Source organism: Schistocerca serialis, chromosome 6, assembly GCF_023864345.2.
Source record: "Schistocerca serialis cubense isolate TAMUIC-IGC-003099 chromosome 6, iqSchSeri2.2, whole genome shotgun sequence".
Lineage (NCBI taxonomy): Eukaryota > Metazoa > Arthropoda > Insecta > Orthoptera > Acrididae > Schistocerca > Schistocerca serialis.
In genome coordinates, this window is record NC_064643.1 from 569,363,750 (window position 1) to 569,389,681 (window position 25,932).

Sequence of the window (25,932 nt, forward strand, 5' to 3'; positions counted from 1 at the left end):
GCTGTAAAGTCTGCTACACAGCATAACAGGCAAGGCGACGAAGTGCTACCAACATACTATGCACAGGTGTGAAATTGAAAAACTATCCGAAATTTGTCAGACTGTTTTCAATCATGTGTAAGACTATATTAATGCTGATTAGTGTGTTAACCACAACAACTAAATATAAGATATAAATGAAAGAAGAAACGCTAATTAGTATGAACTGCACTAATAAAAATGAATTTCAGCTTATCGAGAATACTGTTTTAGTAAGACAAGGTACCCCAGATCGTTACGAATTAGCAAAATATTATGCGCATTCGGCCGCGAAATTGTCTGTGTCAACGTTCAGACCAGTCATACTGGATTACCGTTGCTGACCTACCGTGAAAGTGTGCAAATTTAGCAATGCGTGAAGATTCATAACGAAATTCAGTTAAAAATCATTCAGTGCTACACTTAAGTCAATTTAATTATTGACAGAAGCGGAAAAAGTAGGCAGTAACAAGTATGAAATTCTACAAGAGTTTCATATCGACATCCACAGGACGCCGGTACAGAATAAAGGTAGCAATAAAACGTATTGGGGGCGCGAATATTTCTTAAAATTCCTTTATTGATAGTCTATATGCCTCCATCGAGATTAGAACCGAAAACAAACCAGACCTCCCTTGCAGTAGCAAGCAACTTTCACTACGCCAGCAGACAAACCAGGCAAACAGCCCTCTGTTATTACCCCAGACATGAATAAGCCGGCAATTTCGCAATGAAAATGGCAAAATGATCTGCAGTTTCTGTTGCATAGAGCAGTCTGGACTCAAAAATATGAATTGTCTACCTTTATGTCACCTCGACAGTCATTCGAGATGTTTATCGAAATAAAAAAACTGTTATTAGCGAGTAAATTTAGTAGGATAATTCTGCACCACCCCAGGTAATAAACGGCGACGTAGCTGCCAAACGTGTTCTACAATGTTTCGAATTCTCTATTAGACGTGCCACAGCCAGAAAACGTTCATTAGCCGAAGTGTTCCTTAAGGTAGCTAGCAATGGGTATGCTCGCACATCTAAAACGCTGTGGCATTAATAGAGGGATCTGAATTACCACGTGTTTAGGCAAATGGATTGTATTTGCATTCCTGTAAACGTGATTTGGACGAAAGCGTAGCTACGATTAATATGCTGATGCATCGACTTCAACTGGAACATTTCGAATAAAGAGTAGGGGAAATTATTATGCCGCCCTCATCTTCAGTAACTGTGTTCTCACTTTCTTGGCCGTCTATTTGTCTACCCAACCCTTAAAATCCGTTACCTGGAGTACGGGTGGACATAATAAGCGGAAATATATCGCACTTCCTGCGGTATACGGTCCTTGGGTGGTGTCAAAAAGTGAGCTATGTCAACGCAATCTAAAGATAGGCCATTTATCAGTAATTAACTTATCAAAGTAGTGTGTATTCCACCTATATCTCAGTAAAAGTAAGAAACCTACAAGTATGAATTTTCTTTGAATTGTTGTAAAGTCTAGCTGAATCAGAATCTGTTTAATGAAGATAATAGCTTCTAAAACTCTCTAAATAAGCATGAACTCTTGTACATTGTAGTCAAAGGTTATGATGACGTAAAGTATGGGAACCTTATGTGACTGTGTTTTAACTCAACTTTAATAGTGTACTAAAAATGAAGTTACACTTACTTTGGGAACTCTTCACTAAACATACAGCTATAGCAGTACCTATGTATTTACCGATAAACAAATTTTTACAAGCTACTGTAGTTTAAACTTCAAACGTTGTCTGCCTACCTTTTAATTAACAGAGTGTAATACTTCAAAAACAGACTGACCCGTTCTATAACTTGGACACTATTAGCAATTCGATGATCACTATAAGATTTTAACAGAGCATTTTCTCTGACTAAATTGTATGAACCCTATATACTACTCATTTTCATAAAATAGTATTGTATATTTTGAACTAGTGTGAGAAGACAATCTATACTGTCTACATTACTATACTATCACCCCAAACAGCTAATTTATTTTCATATATCTCGTAAAGTATGTAGTATTTTAGCTCACATACATTACCATTAACTGTACTTAATTACTTTTATTGTGTGAGCCTTGAAATAAAAAACAGTTTTCTGAATTTAGTATGCAGAATAAGTGCATAGCAGATTAAAAGAAATAAATTATTTTGTGCTAAAAAATAACTTCTCTATGTATTTTATTAATTTGTGTAGCTGAAGCCCCTGGTATGTAAGACTTTTCTGTACTTTGTAAACAATGTCTACTCAGTAAAATTCGCGCTGCTGAATATACGACCTATTCTTGGATAATGCTCGAGCGTTTGAGATCCCTATCCGGTCGGATTGAGGGAGGACATAGAAGCAATTCAGAGGCGGGCTGTTAGATTTGTTACTGGTAGGTTTGATCATCACGCGAGTGTTACGTAAATGCTTCAGGAACTCGGATGGGAGTCTCTAGAGGAAAGGAGGCGTTCTTTTCGTGAATCGCTACCGAGGAAATTTAGAGAACCAGCATTTGAGGCTGACTGCAGTACAGTTTTACTGCCGCCAACTTACATTTCGCGGAAATACCACAAAGATAAGATAAGAGAGATTAGGGCTCGTACAGAGGCATATAGGCAGTCATTTTTCCCTCGTTCTGTTTGGGAGCGGAACAGGAAGAGAAGATGCTAGTTGTGGTACGAAGTACCCTCCGCCACGCACCGTATGGTGGATTGCGGAGTATGTATGTAGATGTAGATGTACTGTGAAACATTACTGACTGTAATTTCAATCTATATATAATTAATGTACTACAGTTGCAAGCGTTAAGTTCATGTGGGTGAACAGGTAGCTTTCATAAACAAACAACATTAAATAGTTATACCGAGTTATTATTCCAGGTAAACAATTAAGAAGTTTTACGCAGTTTTATCAGAAACAAATACAAGAAAGTCATTGTACAGTATAGATCTTTCTTTTCATGTCAACGGTCATATATTAAATACTCGTACTTTTGTATGTGGCTACATGTGCTTTTGTGCACGCGTTAAAATAATCTCATTCCTCTTGTTACAAACTTCCGAGCTTCTCAACTCTTCTCGATGTGCATTAGCAAGACCGACAAACTATATTCGTAGCAGAAAACCTATTCCTTAAACTCTGCTCTAGTCTTTTTCTCAATCCGTTTGCTACCACATAGATACACTTTATTCTGCTTTGTACACGTAAACAACACTTTATCTACACAATAATTATATGTAGCTGCGCTCTGCAGTTTACTGAGTCCATGTACAATGCTTTTAATGAATTGAGACTGAATTTTGCTCACAGTTTTGCACTTCAAGTACTAGTTGTTAAGTACTAGTAGTAGTTGTTAAGCACCTTTCGGAATACTACTGTCCTCTCTCTACACAGTGGCATGTACATGCAATTCTGGGGTGCTCTACACCATCAGTAATTCATCGTAGTAGAAATTATAGAATCGATGCTATCTGGGTGAAACTTCTCGCCAGTTTTTTCAATTTATATTCTTCAACACATCATTTAACAAATGTAGTTAATAAATTTGTTTCATAAAACATTTGCAATATTACATAAATATTTACATAGCCAAATACAAGCAAAATAATTTCAACGAAATTAGTAAATATTCTCGAGAAATGTGATAGTATTTTAGATTGCAACTTAGTATATATATCCATTACAAGCTCTCTTGGACCCTTCAGAATTTGACAAGTTTATTTTTCGGACGCTTTCTGCCATGAGAGTAAACTGAAAAATTGCTCTCGCATCTGACTTAGGCTTGCCTGTGATGCTTTGTGCAGTTACTGTTATGATGATATCTCTGCCGCCATGATGTCATTCCGCTAAGTTGCTGGCTCAGCTGCCCATCTGAATCAGGGTGTCACAGTACTTTCCAAGTCCGCTGCTGTATCACTAGCGATGCTTTCTTGCGGGAGTTCCGCCTGGCTGTTGACCCGTTCTGCTGTGCCTCTCGTATTGCCCAGAAATGGCTCTGAAATGTTTCTGACTGCACCAGGTGTGCTGTTCTTCTGTAGCTGCACAAAATTCTCTGTTCATAAGGGCTGTAGAAAAATAACTGGTGATACGTCAGAGAATGGTGCATTGTTATAATTTCATCTGCATTTTCTGCCTAGTGGATTCCTCTTCTGCAATATGCTGGTTCATTCTGCAGTGTAAAATTTATTGAAATAATTTCACCAACTTATTTGTTCACAGCGAATGGCACTGTTGTGTTATGTTAATATCGGTATAACGCGAGAACAATTTCAGTTGGGAGAGATAAAATTTCTATTTTAGTAGGCCTACTGTTTGAGTCGTCCACTTACGACTAAGACCTAGTTTCTGTCTATGCTTGTGGCTTATGGACAATCACTGTCCTCTCTGTCCAATTAATAAGATCATCTGGTGTGTTGGGAATCAACATACAGATTCTTACATGGGAACTGATCTTTTTGGATACCTAAAATCCCACATATATGTATCAACAAGTATTACACAAATATCTATATTGTGAAACACAGCTCGTTTTGTTCGTGTGTAAGATCCTAGAAGCCTTAGAAACTGTTGCCCAGTTTGCTACCGAGTCCGTTTCTCTCAAAGGGCTTACGATAACGTTTTGCACCGCACCCAAATGAATAAATTAACAGCTTAAGGAATTTTTGGACCAATTTGTTGCCTCGACCGAAGAGCTATTGGTTCAAATGGCTCTGAGCACTATGGGACTTAACATCTTATGTCATCAGTCCCCTAGAACTTAGAACTACTTAAACCTAACTAACCTAAGGACATCACACACATCCATGCCCGAGGCAGGATTCGAACCTGCGACCGTAGCAGTCCCGCGGTTCCGGACTGAAGCCGAAGAGCTGTTATTATATAAAACTCAACGTAAAGAGAGATGTCGTTCGATGTGAAAGTAGTTCAGTACACACACCAGGTGAATGTTAACAATGTATATACACTCCTGGAAATTGAAATAAGAACACCGTGAATTCATTGTCCCAGGAAGGGGAAACTTTATTGACACATTCCTGGGGTCAGATACATCACATGATCACACTGACAGAACCACAGGCACATAGACACAGGCAACAGAGCATGCACAATGTCGGCACTAGTACAGTGTATATCCACCTTTCGCAGCAATGCAGGCTGCTATTCTCCCATGGAGACGATCGTAGAGATGCTGGATGTAGTCCTGTGGAACGGCTTGCCATGCCATTTCCACCTGGCGCCTCAGTTGGACCAGCGTTCGTGCTGGACGTGCAGACCGCGAGAGACGACGCTTCATCCAGTCCCAAACATGCTCAATGGGGGACAGATCCGGAGATCTTGCTGGCCAGGGTAGTTGACTTACACCTTCTAGAGCACGTTTGGTGGCACAGGATACATGCGGACGTGCATTGTCCTGTTGGAACAGCAAGTTCCCTTGCCGGTCTAGGAATGGTAGAACGATGGGTTCGATGACGGTTTGGATGTACCGTGCACTATTCAGTGTCCCCTCGACGATCACCAGTGGTGTACGGCCAGTGTAGGAGATCGCTCCCCACACCATGATGTCGGGTGTTGGCCCTGTGTGCCTCGGTCGTATGCAGTCCTGATTGTGGCGCTCACCTGCACGGCGCCAAACACGCATACGACCATCATTGGCACCAAGGCAGAAGCGACTCTCATCGCTGAAGACGACACGTCTCCATTCGTCCCTCCATTCACGCCTGTCGCGACACCACTGGAGGCGGGCTGCACGACATTGGGGCGTGAGCGGAAGACGGCCTAACGGTGTGCGGGACCGTAGCCCAGCTTCATGGAGACGGTTGCGAATGGTCCTCGCCGATACCCCAGGAGCAACAGTGTCCCTAATTTGCTGGGAAGTGGCGGTGCGGTCCCCTACGGCACTGCGTAGGATCCTACGGTCTTGGCGTGCATCCGTGCGTCGCTGCGGTCGGGTCCCAGGTCGACGGGCACGTGCACCTTCCGCCGACCACTGGCGACAACATCGATGTACTGTGGAGACCTCACGCCCCACGTGTTGAGCAATTCGGCGGTACGTCCACCCGGCTTCCCGCATGCCCACTATACGCCCTCGCTCAAAGTCCGTCAACTGCACATACGGTTCACGTCCACGCTGTCGCGGCATGCTACCAGTGTTAAAGACTGCGATGGAGCTCCGTATGCCACGGCAAACTGGCTGACACTGACGGCGGCGGTGCACAAATGCTGCGCAGCTAGCGCCATTCGACGGCCAACACCGCGGTTCCTGGTGTGTCCGCTGTGCCGTGCGTGTGATCATTGCTTGTACAGACCTCTCGCAGTGTCCGGAGCAAGTATGGTGGGTCTGACACACCGGTGTCAATGTGTTCTTTTTTCCATTTCCAGGAGTGTAAATGACCTGGTGGCTGATACTGCAAGCTCCGGAAGATGTTCGCAGACTGTGCTATTTATGTGGAGAACCTGTTACGTCAAAAAAGTAGAAATGCAGAAAGACCTGTAGACAATTGATACTTGATGCAGAGACTGACAGTTGAACCTCAACGTAACATGTGCTGACTTCCTATAGCTTACGTGAATGGCAACTGATCATGGAAACAGTCACAAAGCTAAATCATGAGTATATAACTGGAATAAACAAGGTTTGTAGAGAAGGCTCAAAGAAGAACAGCAAGTTTCATTTCGTTTTAGGTTGGCAAATCATAAGGCACCACAGAAGTAATCACCCAAATCCAGTGTCAGATGCTGCGTCACGGAGAGGTTTACTGTTAATACTCAGAGCATACATCGTGGTCTTCCCAAATACACCTCGTGAACTAACTATGACTGCAAAGTCAGAGAAATTTGAGCTCATGTCGAGGTCTGGCGACAATCGTCGTACATTTCGCCACTGGAACCAAAGATTAAGGATTACACCTTCCACAAGCGGTTTGACTAGTTCTGACTGTAGGTGTACACGTAGATTTGTCCGTAGTCCTCGAAACAATTGAGAATGGGGTATTTGTAATTTTCATACAAATGAGGAAGAATGAAATATTAAAGAATGTAGGATAATAGGAAAAAAGTTGGGAAAAAAACAGTAGCTTTATAATCAAAAGACATTTTCTGGTCCTGTCACAACTTTTTATTCATTTAACGAGTCGCATTCAGATCCAAAATTAGTGCTGCTAAAAGTAGTTCATCAACAAGGCGAAAATGCGAAGAGTTTATATTTGCACAGACGATGTTTCTCCATGCCACTACCAGTGCTCACGGTTTCCCTAGGAAGCTATATCTTCAGTAATAAGATGTCGCCTCTTATATCCTACACACATTGCCAGCTACTTCCGGAGAACTAGCTGCATGTATGGATCGTTTTTCCAGTATAGTCTCATTACGTACTTCCCGAAAAAACGTTGATCGTCGGAGCCTCAAAGCTTCATTTCACAAGGCATTCAACCCATTGCTTTATAACTGTCAGTTATTATCATTTTCCAAGTACGTCGGTCGTTTCCGATTTAGTGACTTTCCAATTCCTTGCTCCTACCTCACACCGTTAATTTTTTTTATAGTGTCGATTGTCCATTGCTACGACAAACGCATATAATTTCTCGAAAACTAAGGCCACAGTATATGAAGAAACGGTTTCTTCCCTAAGCTGATTCAAACGAGTTGACTCAAACGAGCTGCAGCGTGAATGAAGACTACAAAAGTTAGAACGCCATCGAGCTGCCGCCTCGTCAACATACCTCGGCTGCTTTTCCTCAGATTCCCAGACAAATGGAATGGCCGTTATAAATTACAGCAAAATTTAGCGCCGCGCCCCAAATTTTCCTGTGCCGTTTATGGCACGTTAGCGGGTCGTTAATTAGGCAAGTATTGTGCAGCTGTAACGCTCGCTGGTATTTGTCGGTCCGCGACGATTGTGTTCCCAGAAGGGGGCAAAAATTTTTGCCGCCTCTTCCAAGAAGGCTGTGCAGCACGTGACAGCCAGCTGGTCGTAAATCACGCACCTGGCCCAGGCACGTCCGCTGTTGAGCCCTCAGTTACTCTTTCGCTGGCATCAGGAACCACAAGGTAATAAGCCCCCACTGTTGCCAGGCAGCGAATTGGCCGTATTTAGACACGCCCTCTTGGGAAAAAAAAGTAAATTACAATTGGCATGTTTTCACTGGCAGCGTGACTGGTTGCGGTATTTATCTACAGAATATGTCTCAATCTTTTCGAGTTAATCATGGTCTGAAAAACAGCTCCATGTGTGTACCATCTCTGTCAGCTTTATATCCGTAATGGGTGTCACATGTAGCTTATTATCACCGAACGTTGATACTGAAAAATTAGTTGCCGATAAGCCCCCCCCCCCCCCAAGAACCATGGACCTTGCCATTGTTGGGAAGGCTTGCGTGCCTCAGCGATACAGATAGCCGTACCGTAGGTGCAACCACAACGGAGGGGTATCTGTTGAGAGGCCAGACAAACATGTGGTTCCTGAAGAGGGGAAGCAGCCTTTTCAGTAGTTGCAGGGGCAACAGTCTGGATGATTGACTGATCTGGCCTTGTAACACTAACCAAAACGGCCTTGCTGTGCTGGTACTGCGAACGGCTGAAAGCAAGGGGAAACTACAGCCATAATTTTTCCCGAGGGCGTGCAGCTTTACTGTATGGTTAAATGACGATGGCGTCCTCTTGGGTAAAATATTCCGGAGGTAAAATAGTCCCTCATTCGGATCTCCGGGCGGGGACTACTCAGGAGGACGTCGTTACCAGGAGAAAGAAAACTGGCGTTCTACGGATCGGAGCGTGGAATGTCAGATCCTTTAATCGAGCAGGTAGGTTAGAAAATTTAAAAAGGGAAATGGATAGGTTAAAATTAGATATAGTAGGAATTAGTTAAGTTCGCTGGCAGGAGGAACAAGACTTTTGGTCAGGCGAATACAGGGTTATAAATACAAAATCAAATAGGGGTAATGCAGGAGTCGGTTAAATAATGAATAAAAAAAAATAGGAGTGCGGGTAAGCTACTACAAACAGCATAGTGAAAGCATTATTGTGGCCAAAGGTAGACACAAATCCCACTTCTACTACAGTAGTAGAAGTTTATATGCCAACTAGCTCTGCAGATGACGAAGAAATTAAAGAAATGTATGATGAAATAAAAGAAATTATTCAGATAGTGAAGGGAGACGAAAATTTAATAGTCATGGGTGACTGAAATTCGGTAGTAGGAAAAGGGAGAGAAGGAGACGCAGTAGGTGAATATGGATTGGGGCTAAGAAATGAAAGAGGAAGCCGCCTGGTAGAATTTTCCACAGAGCTAACACTTGGTTCAAGAAACATAAAAGAAGGTTGTATACATGGAAGAAGCCTGGAGATACTGACAGGTTTCAGATCGATTATATAATGGTAAGACAGAGATTTAGGAACCAGGTTTTAAATTGTAAGACATTTCCAGGGGCAGATGTGGACTCTGACCACAATCTATTGGTTATGAACTGTAGATTAAAACTGAAGAAACTGCAAAAAGTTGGGAATTTAAGGAGATGGGACCTGGATAAACTGACTAAACCAGAGGTTGTACAGAGTTTCAGGGAGAGCATAAGGGAACAATTGACAGGAATGGGGGAAAGAAAAACAGTAGAAGAAGAATGGGTAGCTTTGAGACATGAAGTAGTGAAGGCAGCAGAGGATCTAGTAGGTAAAAAGACGAGAGCTAGTAGAAATCCTTGGGTAACAGAAGAAATATTGAATTTAATTGATGAAAGGAGAAATATAAAAATGCAGTAAATGAAGCAGGCAAAAAGGTATACAAACGTCTCAAAAATGATATCGACAGGAAGTGCAAAATGGCTAAGCAGGGATGGCTAGAGGACAAATGTAAGGATGTAGAGGCTTATCTCACTAGGGTAAGATAGATACTGCCTACAGGAAAATTAAAGAGACCTTTGGAGAAAACAGAACCACTTGTATGAATATCAAGAGCTCAGATGGAAACCCAGTTCTAAGCAAAGAAGGGAAAGCAGAAAGGTCGAAGGAGTATATAGAGGGTCTACACAAGGGAAATGTACTTGAGGAGAATGTTATAGAAATGGAAGAGGATATAGATGAAGATGAAATGGGGGATATGATACTGCGTGAAGAGTTTGATAGAGCACTGAAAGAACTAAGTCGAAACAAGGCCCCGGGAGTAGAAAACATTCCATTAGAACTACTGACGGCCTTGGGAGAGCCAGTCCTGACAAAACTCTACCATCTGGTGAGCAAGACGTATGAGACAGGAGAAATACCCTCAGACCTCAAGAAGAATATAATAATTCCAATCCCAAATAAAGCAGATGCTGACAGATGTGAAAATTACCGAACTATCAATTTAATAAGTCATGGATGCAAAATATTAACGCGAATTCTTCACAGACGAATGGAAAAACTGGTAGAAGCCGACCTTGGGGAAGATCAGTTTGGAATCCGTAAAGATATTGGAACACGTGAGGCAATAATTACGCTACGACGTATCTTAGAAGCTAGATTAAGGAAAGGCAAACCTACGTTTCTAGCAATTGTAGACTTAGAGATGGCTCAAATGGTTCAAATGGAATTGATTCTATATTTTTAGATTTCCTGAAGGCTTTCGACACCGTTCCTCACAAGCGTCTTCTAACCAAACTGCGTCCCTACGGAGTATCGCCTCAGTTGTGCGACTGGATTCGTGATTTCCTGTCAGAAAGGTCACAGTTCGTAGTAATAGACGGAAAGTCATCGAGTAAAACAGAAGTAATATCCGGCGTTCCCCAAGGAAGTGTTATAGGCCCTCTATTGTTCCTGATCTATATTAACGACATAGGAGACAATCTGAGTAGCCGTCTTAGATTATTCGCAGATGATGCTGTCATTTACCGTCTTGTAAAGTCATCAGATGATCAAAACTTTTGCCAAATGATTTAGATAAGATATCTGTATGGTTCGAAAAGTGGCAATTGACCCTGAATAAGGAAAAGTGTGAAGTTATTCACATGAGTACGAAAAGAAATCAGCTAAATTTCGATTGCGCAGTAAATCGCACAAATCTGAAGACTGTAAATTCAACTAAATACTTAGGGACTACAATTACAAGTAACCTAAATTGGAACGATCACATAATATTGTGGATAGAGCAAACCAAAGACTGCGATTCATTGGCAGAACACTTAGAAGGTGCAATAGGTCCGCCGCCTTAACACGGCGGACATCCATAATCCGTAAGGGAGCTTGTCTGGGACCGTCATAAAGTTGACGCGAGGCGGAATAATAAAATTCCTGGGTCATACGAAGATAACCTCACCCTCTCACCGCCGTACCGCAATAACGCTTTCTGGAGCTAACCACCATTCCGTAAGAGAAGGATACCGGCCCTGCGAACGCAAGCAACGGGCCCAAACCTCTCGAACGATAATCTCAAGGGCAGGCTCCTTTAAGAGGGATGCGTTTAACAATCAGGGCAGTCGATACAGTTTTCGTGGTTGCGGAACATGATTTAAAGCTACAGCTAAGGCACAGTGATCAGTGAAACAAGCGAGTATCACGTCTATCGCTAACAGCTGTCCACATAAAGACAGAAAGATAAAAGTGATAGAATCGGCTGTTGGAAGTAGCTGTAAAATGCATGAACTTGACGAGAATGGGATATTGACAGATCCACGCATCTCGCGTTTTCGAAGAACACATCAAATCATCCAGTTCCTTACTGAAATGAAAATTAGAGATCTGATTCACAGGGCGCAAAACACAATTAGAAGCTCCACCTAACGGAATTTTCTGGGGAGTTTTACGAAGTAAATAAATCATTTCCCCTTTACACAAACGCGCACGATCTGTGGAACGACCAGATCTGAAGTGGAACAAATAACAATCAAACTAATGTCACAAAAAGTGTAGCCTTCGTCCTCGGCCGCTATCAAAAACTTCTAAATCAGTCAGTGGAACTCCCCCTCTGTAAAATAACGCAGTGCCAGTGGATTGTTCAGCAACTAAATTCAAGAAAGTAGAAAATCCGGGAATAGAAAAATTTTCAAATAACACTTTTTGCAAAAATATCAAGTCTGCGCCTGACTCGTAAATAAATTGTCGCAACGCCGCAAGCCTGAGCGACACTTACATCTACATCATCTACATCTACGTGATTACTCTGCTATTCACAATAAAGTGCCTGGCAGAGGGTTCAATGAACCGTTTCACTCTCGAACGGCACGCGGGAAAAAGTAGCACTTAAATTTTTCTGTGCGAGCCCTGATTTCTCTTATTTTATCGTGGTAATCATTTCTCCCTTTGTAGGTGGGTGCCAACAGAATGTTTTCTCAACCGGAGGAGAAAACTGGTGATTGATCCCGTCGCAACGAAAAATGCTTTTGTTTTAATAATTGCCACTCCAATTCACGTATCATGCCTGTGACACAATCTTCCCTGTCTCGTGATAATACAAAACGAGCTTCCCTTCTTTGTACTTTTTCGATGTTATCAGCCAATACCACCTGATGCGGATCCCACACCGCACAGCAATACTCCAGAATAGGGCGGACAAGCGTGGTGTAATATAGTAGTGATGAAGAGTAGTCTGAAGTTCAAGACATTAGTCAGGAAGAATCAATACGCAAAGAAGTGGGATATGGAAGTACTAAGGAATGACGAGATACGTTTGAAGTTTTCTAACGCTATAGATACAGCAATAAGGAATAGCGCAGTAGGCAGTACAGTTGAAGAGGAATGGACATCTCTAAAAAGGGCCATCACAGAAGTTGGGAAGGAAAACATAGGTACAAAGAAGGTAGCTGCGAAGAAACCATGGGTAACAGAAGAAATACTTCAGTTGATTGGTGAAAGGAGGAAGTACAAACATGTTCCGGGAAAATCAGGAATACAGAAATACAAGTCGAGGAGGTATGAAATAAATAGGAAGTGCAAGGAAGCTAAGGCGAAATGGCAGCAGGAAAAATGTGAGTACATCGAAAAAGATATGATTGTCGGAAGGACAGACTCAGCATACAGGAAAGTCAAAACAACCTTTGATGACATTAAAAGCAACGGTGGTAACTTTAAGAGTGCAACGGGAATTCCACTGTTAAATGCAGAGGAGAGAGCAGATAGGTGGAAAGAATACATTGAAAGCCTCTATGAGGGTGAAGATTTGTCTGATGTGATAGAAGAAGAAACAGGAGTCGATTTAGAAGAGATAGGGGATCCAGTATTAGAATCGGAATTTAAAAGAGCTTTGGAGGACTTACGGTCAAATAAGGCAGAAGGGATAGATAACAATCCATCAGAATTTCTAAAATCATTGGGGGAAGTGGCAACAAATCGACTATTCACGTTGGTGTGTAGAATATATGAGTCTGACGACATACCATCTGACTTTCGGAAAAGCATCATCCACACAATTCCAAAGACGGCAAGAGCTGACAAGTGCGAGAATTATCGCACAATCAGCTTAACAGCTCATGCACTGAAGCTGCTTACAAGAATAATATACAGAAGAATGGAAAAGAAAATTGAGAATGCGCTAGATGACGATCAGTTTGGCTTTAGGAAAAGTAAAGGGAAGAGAGAGGCAATTCTGACGTTGCGGCTAATAATGGAAGCAAGGCTAAAGAAAAATCAAGACACTTTCATAGGATTTGTCGACCTGGAAAAAGCGTTCGACAATATAAAATGGTGCAAGCTGTTCGAGATTCTGAAAAAAGTAGGGGTAAGCTATAGGGAGAGACGGGTCATATACAATATGTACAACAACCAAGAGGGAATAAAAAGAGTGGACGATCAAGAACGAAGTGCTCGTATGAAGAAGGGTGTAAGACAAGGCTGTAGCCTTTCGCCCCGACTCTTCAATCTGTACATCGAGGAAGCAATGACGGAATTAAAAGAAAGGTTGAAGAGTGGAATTAAAATTGAAAGGATATCAATGATACGATTCGCTGATGACATTGCTATCCTGAGTGAAAGTGAAGAATAGTTAAATGATCTGCTGAACGGAATGAACAGTCTAATGAGTACACAGTATGGTTTGAGAGTAAATCGGAGAAAGACGAAGGTTATGAGAAGTAGTAGAAATGAGAACAGCGAGAAACTTGATGGTCACGAAGTCAATGAAGTTAAGGAATTCTGCTACCTAGGCAGTAAAATAACCAATGACGGACGGAGCAAGGAGGACATCAAAAGCAGACTCGCTATGGCAAAAAAGGCATTTCTGGCCAAGGGAAGTCTACTAATATCAAATACCGGCCTTAATTTGAGGAAGAAATTTCTGAGGATGTACGGCTGGAGTACAGCATTGTATGGTAGTGAAACATGGACTGTGGGAAAACCGGAACAGAAGAGAATCGAAGTGTTTGAGATGTGGTGCTATAGACGAATGTTGAAAATTAGCTGGACTGATAAGGTAAGGAATGAGGAGGTTCTACGCAGAATCGGAGAGGAAAGGAATATGTGGAAAACACTGATAAGGAGAAGGGACAGGATGTTAGGACATCTGCTAAGACATGAGGGAATGACTTCCATGGTACTAGAGGGAGCTGTAGAGGGCAAAAACTACAGAGGAAGACAGAGATTGGAATACGTCAAGCAAATAATTGAGGACGTAAGTTGCAAGTGCTACTCAGAGATGAAGAGGTTAGCACAGGAAAGGAATTCGTGGCGGGCTGCATCAAACCAGTCAGTAGACTGATGACCAAAAAAAAAAAAAAAAAGATGATACCATTACGTCCTTGGTGAATGATGTGATCCGGGGAGGGGGGAGGTTGATTCCTGACCCCCCTTCAGAGTTGGTAAAATCGATCTAATCCCGTTGATAACCGGACCTCCACACATGATAAATTCCGTCCTATCTCAATATTTAATTTCGATTACAAAACTGTCGACAGGGCAGTTAACAGCCGTTTGTCAATACTGATCGAGAGAATTCTTGCTGTCCACCAAAGCTGTGTGCTTGGGCGCACGATTCTGACCTTTTAGTAGAATGCTGCTAAGTTGCCTCGGTGACTGCAGCGACCTCTGTCTCTGGAGGCTTCCTCAGTTCAGCGATAGGGTTGTCCTTATCGGAAACTGCAGCAAACCAATACCGACATGATATTTCAGGTATACATGCCGACGTTGTAAGAAGAAGATGAAGACATAGGGAAAGTACGGTATATGAGCATACTGAAAGAGTAATACTGTACCTAAAGGGAGATGAAAATCTAAAAGTCGGGGGGGGGGGGGGGGGGGGGCTAGAATGCAGTTTTAGGGGAAGGAGTACGAGAAGAAGTTGCTGTAGCAAATCGGCTTGGGACAAGGAATGAGGCAGGAGAAATACTGAGTTCTGCAATAAATTTGAGTTAGTAATAGCAAATACTCTGTTCAAGAATCACAAGGATAACATCGTGGTTAGATAGAGATTTAGATATCAGATAAAATAAATGTAAATGTCGTGTGACTAAGGCCTCCCGTCGGGTAGACCGTTCACCAGGTTCAAGTCTTTCTATTTGACGCCATTTCGGTGACTTGCACGTCGATGGGGATGAAATGATGATGATTAGGACAACACAACACTCAGTCCGTGAGCGGAGAAAATCTCCTATCCAGCTGGGAATCGAACCCGGGCTCTTAGGATTGACATTCTGTCGCGCTGGCCACTTTTTTTAAAACTCATTTTGTTCGCTTTCGTTCGTTGCATCTTCTCGGGGTGGACGTCGTAAGACACCCGTTTAAGTTCGTCGTTGATCGGTTAACTCAGTTTTTTTATTGCAAAGGGCAGCTAACCCTCTGACCGAACACGCTGAGTTACCGTGCCGGCTTAAAATTCTGCTTACCACTCAGCTACCAGGGGTGGACTGCAAAATCACATACTGGATTGTAAGGCGTACCCAGGAGCTGATACTGACTCAGATCACAATGTAGTAGTTATAAAAAGTAGGCTGAACTTTAAGATATTATTGAGAAAGAATCGATACGCAAAGAAGTGGGATACGAAAGCACTGAGGAATAAGGAATAGCTCAGTACGCAATACAGTTATAGAGGTACAAACACCCCTAAAGCGGGCACTCACAGAAGCTGGAAAGAAAAACGTAGGTACAAAGACGGTAACTGCGAAGAAACCATGTGTAACAGAAGATATACTTCAGTTTATCGATAAAAGAAGGAAGTACAAAAATGTTCAGGGAAATTCAGGGATACAGAAATATAGGTTGATGAGGAATGCAATGAATAGGAAGTGCAGGAAAGCTAAGACGAAGTGGCTGCATGTAAAATGTGAAGAAATCGAAAATGAAATGATTGTCGGAATGCCTGACTCAGCATATAGAAAAGACAAAACAACCTTCGGCGAAATTAAAACCAAGGGTGGTAACATTATAAGTACAACGCGAATTCCACTGTTAAACGCAGAGGAGACAGCGGATAGGTGGAAAGAGTACACTGAAGGCCTCTATGAGGGGGAAGATTTGTCTCATGTGATAGGAGAAGAAATAGGTGTCCAATATTAAAGTCTGATCCTAAGAGAGATTTGAAGGATTTAAGATCAAATAAGGCAGAAGGGATAGATAACATCCCATCAGAATTTCTAAAATTATTGGGGGAAGTGGCAACAAAACGACTTTTCACGTTGTTGTGCAGGGTATATGTGCGTCTGACTTTTGGAAAAATATCATCCACACAATTCCGAAGATTGAAAGAGCTGACAATCGCGGGAATTATCGCACAAGCAGCGTAACAGCTAATAAATCCAAGTCGCTAACAAGGATAATATGCAGAAGAAAGGAAGAGAAAATTAAAGAAGTGCTAAATTACCTTCATAAAAGGTAAAAGCCCCCGAGAGGCCATTCTGACGTGGTTGATAATGGAAGAAAGGCTAAAGAACAATCAAGACACTTCATCGGATTTTTCGACCTGGGAAAGGCTTTCGACAATGTAAAATGGTGCAAGATGTACGAAATTCTGAGAAAAATATGGGTAAGGTATAGGGAGAAACGGGTAATACACAATATGTACAAGATCCAAGAGGGAATAATAACAGTGAACGAACACGAAAGAAGTGCTCGGATTAAAAAGGATGTAAGACGGGTCTTTCCACCCTGCTGTTCAATCTGTACATCGAAGAAGCAATGATGGGAATAAAAGAAAGAGTCAGGAGTGTAATTAAAATACAATGTGAAAGAATATCAACGATATGATTCGCTGATGACATTGCTATCCTCAGTGAAATTGAAGAAGAATTTCGTGTACTGATCAATGGAATGAACAGTCTAATGTGTACAGAATATGAACTGAGAGTAAATCGAAGAAAGACGAAAGTAATGAGAAATGAGAACAGTGAGAAACTTAACATCAGGGCTGATGATCACGAAGTAGATGAAGTTAAGGGATTCTACTAACTAGGCAGCAAAATAACCAATGACAGACTGAGCAAGTAGGACATCAAAAGCATACTAGCACTGGCAAAAAAGGCATTCCTTGCCAAGAGAAGTCATCTATTATCAAACATATGTTTTAATTTGAGAAAGAAATTTCTGAGAAAGTAAGTTTGGAGCACAGCATTGAATGGCTGTGAAACATGGACTGAAGAGAATCGAAGCATTTTAGATGTGGTGCTACAGACGAATACTGAAAATTAGGTGGACTGATAAGATAAGGAACGAACAGGTTCTACGCAGAATCGGAGAGGAAAGGAATATGTGGAGAACACTATAAGGAGAAGGGATGGAACGAGAGGTCGTCTGTTAAGACATCACTGATTGATTTCTATGGTACTAGAGGGAGTTGTAGAGGCAAAAGCCGTAGGAAACAGAGATTGAAATACATCCAGCAAATAATTGAAGATGTAGGTAGGAAGTGCTACTTTGAGATGAAGAGGTTGGCACAGGTTGCATCAAACCAGCCAGAAGACTGATGACTAAAAAAAAATTTTAAAAAAAATAAAAAAAATAAAAAAGAAGCCACCATCCGACGCCAACTCCAGTGTCATCTGCAACTTCATTAACCGTCCCTGTATTGACCGACCAAGTGCAACAGGCATGGATCTCCATCCCATAAAATGACATCCGGCCTCTGTAAGACACAATGCATGCACTTTTGTTTGCTTGCATTCAACAGTCTAGAGGTTACAGCGGTTACTAATGTACCAGCATTTCAAATTTGCAATGGCTTAACTCGCGATTACATTAACCTGTCGTCTTGTAATGTTGATCACTTAAATGTGTTGCCTAGACAAATGTATTCATTAAATTTCATTAGTCCACAGTAACTGTCTTTTGGTACTGTGATATTTCCTGGTCAGTGCGTAAAAAATTTTCATGTATGTGAATGATGTTTATTTGGCCGCCTGGCACTTCCACATCACGTCCATGCTCCTTAGCTATCAGATGTGAAAAAAAATTGGTGGAATTGTCGAATAGAGCGAACACTTAATGACTACAGAACATGGGTGGACAATAATTCTAAGACAGATGAATATAATGAGAAGTAACAGAAATAAGAAGTCTAACATCCGAAATGGTGTTCACGAAGTATATGAAATTAACGAATTCTGGTACCGTGGAAACATTATAACTCTTGGCGGACGAAGCTAGTAGGTCACAAATAGCAAACTAGTACAGGTAGAGGCCATTACTGGCAAAAAAATCTAATAGTATGAAACTAAGTCCTTAATTCTAGAAAGTATTTTCTGAAAATGTACGTTTTGAGTACAAAATTGTATAGTAGCGAAACATGGACTGTTGGAAAAATCGGAAAACAACAGAATCATAACGTTTGAGATGTGGTGCTGCTGAAGAATGTTGAGAATTGATAAGGTTATAAGGAGGTTCTCAGCAAACTGGGTGAAGAACGGACATGTGGAAAACAATGATAAGAAGAAAGAAGGGGATGATAATACAAGTGTCATGACATCAGGGAACAACTTCCATGGTGCTATAGAGAGCTGTCGAGGGTAAGCGCTGTAGGGAAGATAAGACTGGAATAAATTCGAAAAAATAATTAAGGCTGTAGTACTACTCTGAGATAAAAAAAGGCGGCACAAGAAAGGAATCTGTAGCGAACCTCATAAAACTAGTCTGAAGATTGATGGAAAAAAAAACAGTCGTACTGATACTTTTTCTACACTGATTGGCTTCCAAGTCGAAACATATTTCATGAATATTATCTCGTCTGCTGCTGGTTCATATGTTCTATCTCACTCGTCAGTCCTGGATTTATTGTTGTTAGAAATGTTAGCTGAACAACTAATGAATGTGTCTTTGATAACATGGAATGTACTTCCAACTTCATGTAGTGCATTCACATTCCTCGAAACAGGTGAGATAAGACCTCCGATTCATTCCCACTAGTCGGCGGCTTGCTTGCATAGTACCAATATCAAGCCTTCAGTGTATCTAAACTTAATTTTTGTTTATGGGGCTGGCTGAGAACAGAATGTACACCAAGAAGGTAGAAATGCGAGGTGAGCTGCTTTATGAGCAGCGCTGGATTAAGGCAAGCAACGTAACACGCTCTGCCTAGGGTATCAAAGCGGAATAACACTCGTCACCGAATTCCATAATGTGTAGTTAGAATCGTATAAAAAAAAAACAGTAAAATTGTCGTGAACTGCTGAAAAGATATTATGAACTATTGTAAGTTCGTGTGAAGCTTTGGAATTTTAATCCAAACAACGGCAAAACTGTGAGTGATAATATACATAATACAAAGAATGAAATAAATAACAAAACGTACCTATTTATGAAAATAATAAATATTTACTGCTGTTTATGTCAGTTTACAAAGTACGGTAAATGTCTCAATATCTGAAATGATACTTTTGGCCATCTTCTGGAATAATATTTCCTTACAGAACATTTTCTATAAAAACTAACAATGAGCTGGACCTTAAATACAAAATGAAGAATGAAATTCACATTGCAAAAAGTTGAATTATTTCATAGAATTGAAAAACAGCAGTACACTTAAAGATTTGTTAACCCTTTATCATGGTTTCGACACATATAAATGAGTATTCTGCAGAAGGCACTAGCCATACTAAATGTCAACTGGATCCTGTGTCACCTGTGTTCTTTTTTTTTAAGTTTCATGACAAAGCTGTACTGCATGTGTTTTATTTTTAAAAATTTACGACTAGCCATACTTCTGGGCTACTACTTTCACTTATGCATTTGAAACGCTGTTAGGTGTGGTTGACATGCACATTGGACTGGAGAAGAGCCTTTCTCTCCAACATCCGTTTTCGTCAATATGTGATTTTTCTAGTCTATTTCCCTTCTGAAGATGACAAATTTCTGTTGTTGGAACCATAGTAAACGGTTAGTAAACATTTGATTTTGCAACTGGTTGGCCGTTATTTTCCAATCCTATCAAGTTTCTACGATCACAGTTCTGAAGTGCAGCCCTGTTTAAAATTCTAGATTCATTTTTACAGTTTATGTAATGGGTCCGATCACTTTGAGTCCATTGGTTGTTCTTATAATGACGACATGAAAAGCTGCTGTACTAGGAGAAGCTAAAGCGGGTAGTCACAATTGCAAGACAATATCTTGAACATAACTGTACGCCCTGAAGCTAGTAAAACTAATTTATGTTATTATTCAACAGTGACAGGATTGGTCAATCAGTTTAAATAATTACCAACTGCTACTTGAATCTCTCTAACACTACTTGAAATATAGCTGGTGAATACTGCGCAAGTCTACAATGTAACAGCTCTACATTTATTTATTATATGAAATGTTTTGTTACGATGTCTGTGTACTTTAACTATCACATCAAGACTGATCCGTTACTATTTGGTTAACTACTTGTTGTATTTTAACTTGGTTTTACATGGACTTGTTTTCATTCTTGGCTGTTCTACTCCTGAGGCAATAACTTTACTATGCAGTTACGATTGTGACCTTCAACTACGCAGTTAGCGGAAGCATAATGGCTTCTGGTCTGGTGCCTTTTCGCTTGCCTTGGAGTGCAACGCGGAAGTTACCAGCAGTCTGTCGCTTCTAGCCAGTATTACAGTGAAGTTGAAGAATAATGTGCACAATATAAAGTTAACTTTGGGCAGTAAAGTGCTGCAGCAGGTGGAATGTAAGTGCCACTTAAGATCATTTTACAGTCGCAAGTCGCCTCATTCAAATAATAGCCTCAGCTGCGAGGCAAAATCTGTGTTGTTACTGCTCGTGCCGCAAGTTCATTAAGTATTGTGATTAAGGAGGCTCGAAGATAATGTGAAATATTAGCTGCACTCTGCTCACAAGATTGCATTTTCGCTTAAAGGCAAGAGCACTGTTGTGTCTTTTACTTATAAAAATGTAACGGCTTCCCCCGTCGGAGGTTCGAGTCCTCCTTCGGACATGGGTGTGTGTGTTGTCCTTAGCGTAAGTTAGTTTAAGTTAGATTAAGTAGCGTGCAAGCCTAGGGACCGATGACCTCAGCAGTTTGGTCCCAGGGGTACGTACCACGAAACGACATAACAGGTGAGACCGTCGTGTTATTTAAAGTGTCGTGATTCTATCTGGAGCGATATAGTGGCCGATATGTAGTAACTTGTGTTAACATCACCTGAATGCGCATCATTTCGTTTCTTCTACGTCATTTTGCGAAGACCGTTTATTAATCAGAAGAAATTTCTACAGTAATATTAAAGTGCAGTTGTAAGTAGTTACTCATCAGAGAAAAGGGTTACTGGATGGTTTGTTGACTAGTGGCGTCCTAGTTGGTGAAGCACACCACACAGGACCTCATTTCGATGTTATAGGCTTCGCCATACCCGGTACCTGAACGACTCCATATTGTGTGAATTGCACCCATCCCCTCTTCCGATGCAGCCGCTGCAGAATAACAAAAAAAAAAAAAAAAAAAAATTAAGTACAACATTGTAGGCACTGCTTGCTGGTGCCGCTGCTGCTGCTGCAGGGAAAGAAAGAATACTGATTTACGAAAATGTGCACGAAAGCAGAATGAGAGCAGGTGCACCATGACGAGTATTTATATAACCTCCACCCCCTCCACCTGCCATTTTATCCAGGGAGCCAATACGAATGCGACATTGTACCCCACCTACGGATGAATGTTGATATGAGCTCACATGACAAGTTGGTGCTTGTCTGACTGGCTATGGTTTTCACACACTTGCAGATTCACCTAGAAAAACTCTGCTTCCGGTCTGTGATGAGCTGTGGCCGCTGATGCATGTGCTGCCACTCTAAGGGTCTCCCCGTTACGACCATGCCTTATGTAGCAAATTACTGTGATAGTGAATTTAAGAATATTTTGCTGGATCATCTACAGAGTTTCAACAGAGTGTATTTGCGATCATTTTTTTGGGCGATGTACTTCTTTTGAGTGTATATTGCCGTAACGTATCTGTTCCACGTGCACCTGAGGAAACAGAGCAGCATTTGGTGTACGATTGTATTTGAAACGAATTGTTTTAAGCAAAATTTGCAAATTTCTTGAGGTATTTAACACGTTACCTTATTTTGTTTATGCAAGCAAATGTTCCAGAGTAGAGGAGGAAGACTGAGAGGTTTCACAAGTGTGCCGCAACCATTTCTTAGAGTCAATGGCTGTGTAAATCGCAAAATTGAAGCAAACTACTGTGCAGCGACCTTTTTGAAAGTGCGTTTAGGGCCATATTCTATTGGATTTAGTAAACCCTGAAGCAGCTTGTGCTCAAGGACAAGGTGAGCCGTTTATCGACTCGTGCTACACCTTGTGTTTAGATTGCATTGGTTTTCCTTTTCTTCCCCTGACTTGTTTGTTTGATATGTTGTCTGTCATTAAGTGGCTGCTTGGTTGTCTTTTCCCTCTGCTGTCGATATCTGTGTTTTTGCTTCCGGGAAACTGCTATCGACGAAGTGAGATCTTTGAGTGGTTGTAACCTCGTGTGGTGGCGCAGAAGTAGGGGGTTGCGCGCAGGGAGAGTGTGTGGTGGACACGGGAGGGCAGTGTGGCTCTCCAGCGCGAAGCAGGCGTGGTCGGTTGTACCGAGTCGCCACGGATGTATGTCGGTTGTGTGTAACGAGCGGGTCGAGTTGACGAAAGAGCTCGCCGCGTGTTGGTTGTATACTGAATCGCCTCACGAGTAGTTGCTGTTCATTTCGCCTTGGTGGGACGTTAAGAAGCTTCTTTAAATCCTCCGTTTCAGCACTGGAGTTTAAAAGGAGACACCTAACATGAAGGATCGGTCACTAGCCGTCAACGTTGCAGAGAAGACGTGAACTCCGGTGACAGAGCGTGTTGTCGCGTGACCGTGGCGTGTTGGGTACGCTGGCGACGCGTGAGCGGTCGGATGTGTGGATCCTTGCCATCGGAGGTCGTGTACTGCCTGTTCGAGCATAATTGCAAGTTAAGTTCGTGGAAGGTTTAATCATTAAATAATAATTTTGTGTAACCAGCGCCTCTTCTGCCTTGTGGCCTCCGGCGACCGGGTTTCCTGTCCCTGGCACCGGTGTAATTGAAGACAGTGATCTTCCCTCGTCCTCTCGTTACTGTCCGATGTTTGAGGTGTAGTTTTGGCAGTTTAAGTGTTTCGCTATTCTGCCGTGGGTTATGAGTACATTCATGCTTATTGTTGGTTGACCATGTGGTCGCTCATTCAGGACTGTGTGGTGTAATGTTTCCTTGTACGAGGTTAGCTCTAATTCTGTCAGGGAGTTAAGCCATCTTATAACAAGTTTTCGCTGGCTAATAGTCGGTGCAGTGACCAACCTGAGAGTGGCACTTGTGTTTACGGGCGTATTTAAATTGGTCAGTATTCTGTCTACCCTGAGCATCCCTGAGTGGGTGATTTGTGGCCGCCTTACACGGGTCCGTCATATCTGTTATGTTCTAATGATATTCCAGGACACTTTTGTTTAAATTTTTTAAAATTCCTCCAAGTTTGTAAATTCCTTTTATTGCCATTAATCGTGTGTTTGCTGAAACCTGTTTAATTTTTTTTAATGGCGGTGTTGGTAGCTTCACTACCTCACCGTACTTTATTAACAAAGTTCTGTATTTACTTTAGTAGCCTGTTTACTAATGTGCTTTAGTTTTTTTAAATTGTTATATTGCTATAAATTACTTTGATTGGCGTTAGCGGCGTGTTTTAAAAGGTAGTATATTGCCGTGCTGCTAGCTTCTGTGTTTTTATAAAAAAAAATTTAAACTGTTGTATTGCTATAAATTACTTGATTGCCGATAGCGGCGTGTTTTGAAAGGTTGTTTATTGCCGTACTGCTAGCTTCTTTGTTTTTTTTAAATTTTAAATTGTTGTATTGCTATAAATTACTTGATTGCCGTTAGCGGCGTGTTTAAAAGGCTGTTTATCGCCGTACTGCTAGTTTCTGTAAGATACGAATGAAATATTTGTGAAAATCTCAACTCGACAGTAAACTACTAGATATTTGGCCCCGTTTCCCAACTTGTGGTGTGGCTTGTAGTAACCGTAACCACTGTGTGTGTCAGAAGGGTTTTTCTCACAAAAGCGGGCGAAGTGTCTCAGGGGTGGTTTCACATGTGTGCCACGATCTTTTCATTTAGAGTCTGTGCTCAAGTGTGGCAGTGGCGGTATTCCTCAGAATTGTTGAAATATTCTCATATCATCAGCAAATTTATCTCTTTGTGCAATGGTACATTTAGTTCTTGTGACATCTTCAAATTACGCATGTGACCATATTCCACAACACCAGATGTAATAACTCTCGAAACAGACCGTGAAATGCAACACAAGAAATGTGCCAGGAGGGCTGGTGCAGTGTGGAACTCACGTCAGAGTTGATTCTCAGACAGGAATTTGCCTTGGAAAGAGTTCTCACATGCCTCAGTATTCCGCAGTGGCTTACGGTGGAAAATCTACTTTGCAGTTAAGTGCAACCATGACCGACAGCACATGCAGGCAGAGCAGTGGGACACTGCAGGAGGAGAAACAGAGAGAGAGCACCTGTTTTGACAGGAATTTCTCAGGTCCTTTTGTTTGGGCATGAGCGTGACATCTGGTCTGTCAGTTGTGGGACCCGCGCGGACACTCTTTGACTGATGCATGGTGCGGCCGCCACTTCACAGGGGCCACTGGTGTACCCCGACTCCGGGCAGTCTGCAGGGGTGGCGTTCTGTGTGGTCCAGTGGATGGCATAAGCTTCACGAACGAAAGATTTTTACTGTGTGATTATGTGTTTCCCAATGCGATCGAGATAAAAAAAGATCGATTTAATTAATTCTTTTCGTTGTATTTTACAAGACCTGAATCTCCCCAAACAGCATAGAATAATGAGCAAGAGAAAACCGACCCCTGCAGAATGATTTTTTTTACAAATAAACAATATACCATCTGCTATGTAATTGAATTTCCTGTTGTGAGATCCTTCATCTCAAGCACAGAGCCGCCAATTTCCTCTGGGGTTAGAAGGGGAAGTGAAGGTTGGTGGGTTTACCAGTGGGGGGAGGGTTTAATTAATTGATTAATTTAAGTAAGAAGTCAATCAAATTGATAGTGTGAGAGAAGGCTATTTGATTGACTGAGGCCTGAAAGTGTACCTGTATCAGCGAAGGGGAGGGGGAGGGTAGGAAATTTCCTGAGGGGTTGGCAGGAAGAGGGGTGGGGGTAAGAAAACAACAGGTTAAGAACCTGTCAATCAAAAGAGAAGAGTACGTTTGCTCCTGAGTGCTTACTTGCCCCTGAATATAGGAAAGCCACAGTAGCAAAATGCACTGATGTCACCCTTGTCCAACTACTCCTGCAGCCGTTCTTGTTATTTACTTTGTAGCTACCAGTTCCAGTGCTTCAATGTGCCGTCTTCAGAATGTAGTTGATGCTGAAGTGGTTAACACAACCCATATACACCTGCATCAGTGGTCAAAATATCTCGGTTATACAGAATATCTGTAAACTTTGGTGTCAGCACTCCAACCATCAATGATGGTAGTTGTTGTTTGGAATGCTGACACCAAAGATTACAGACAGTGTGCATAAACTAGTTTGTTGGCCA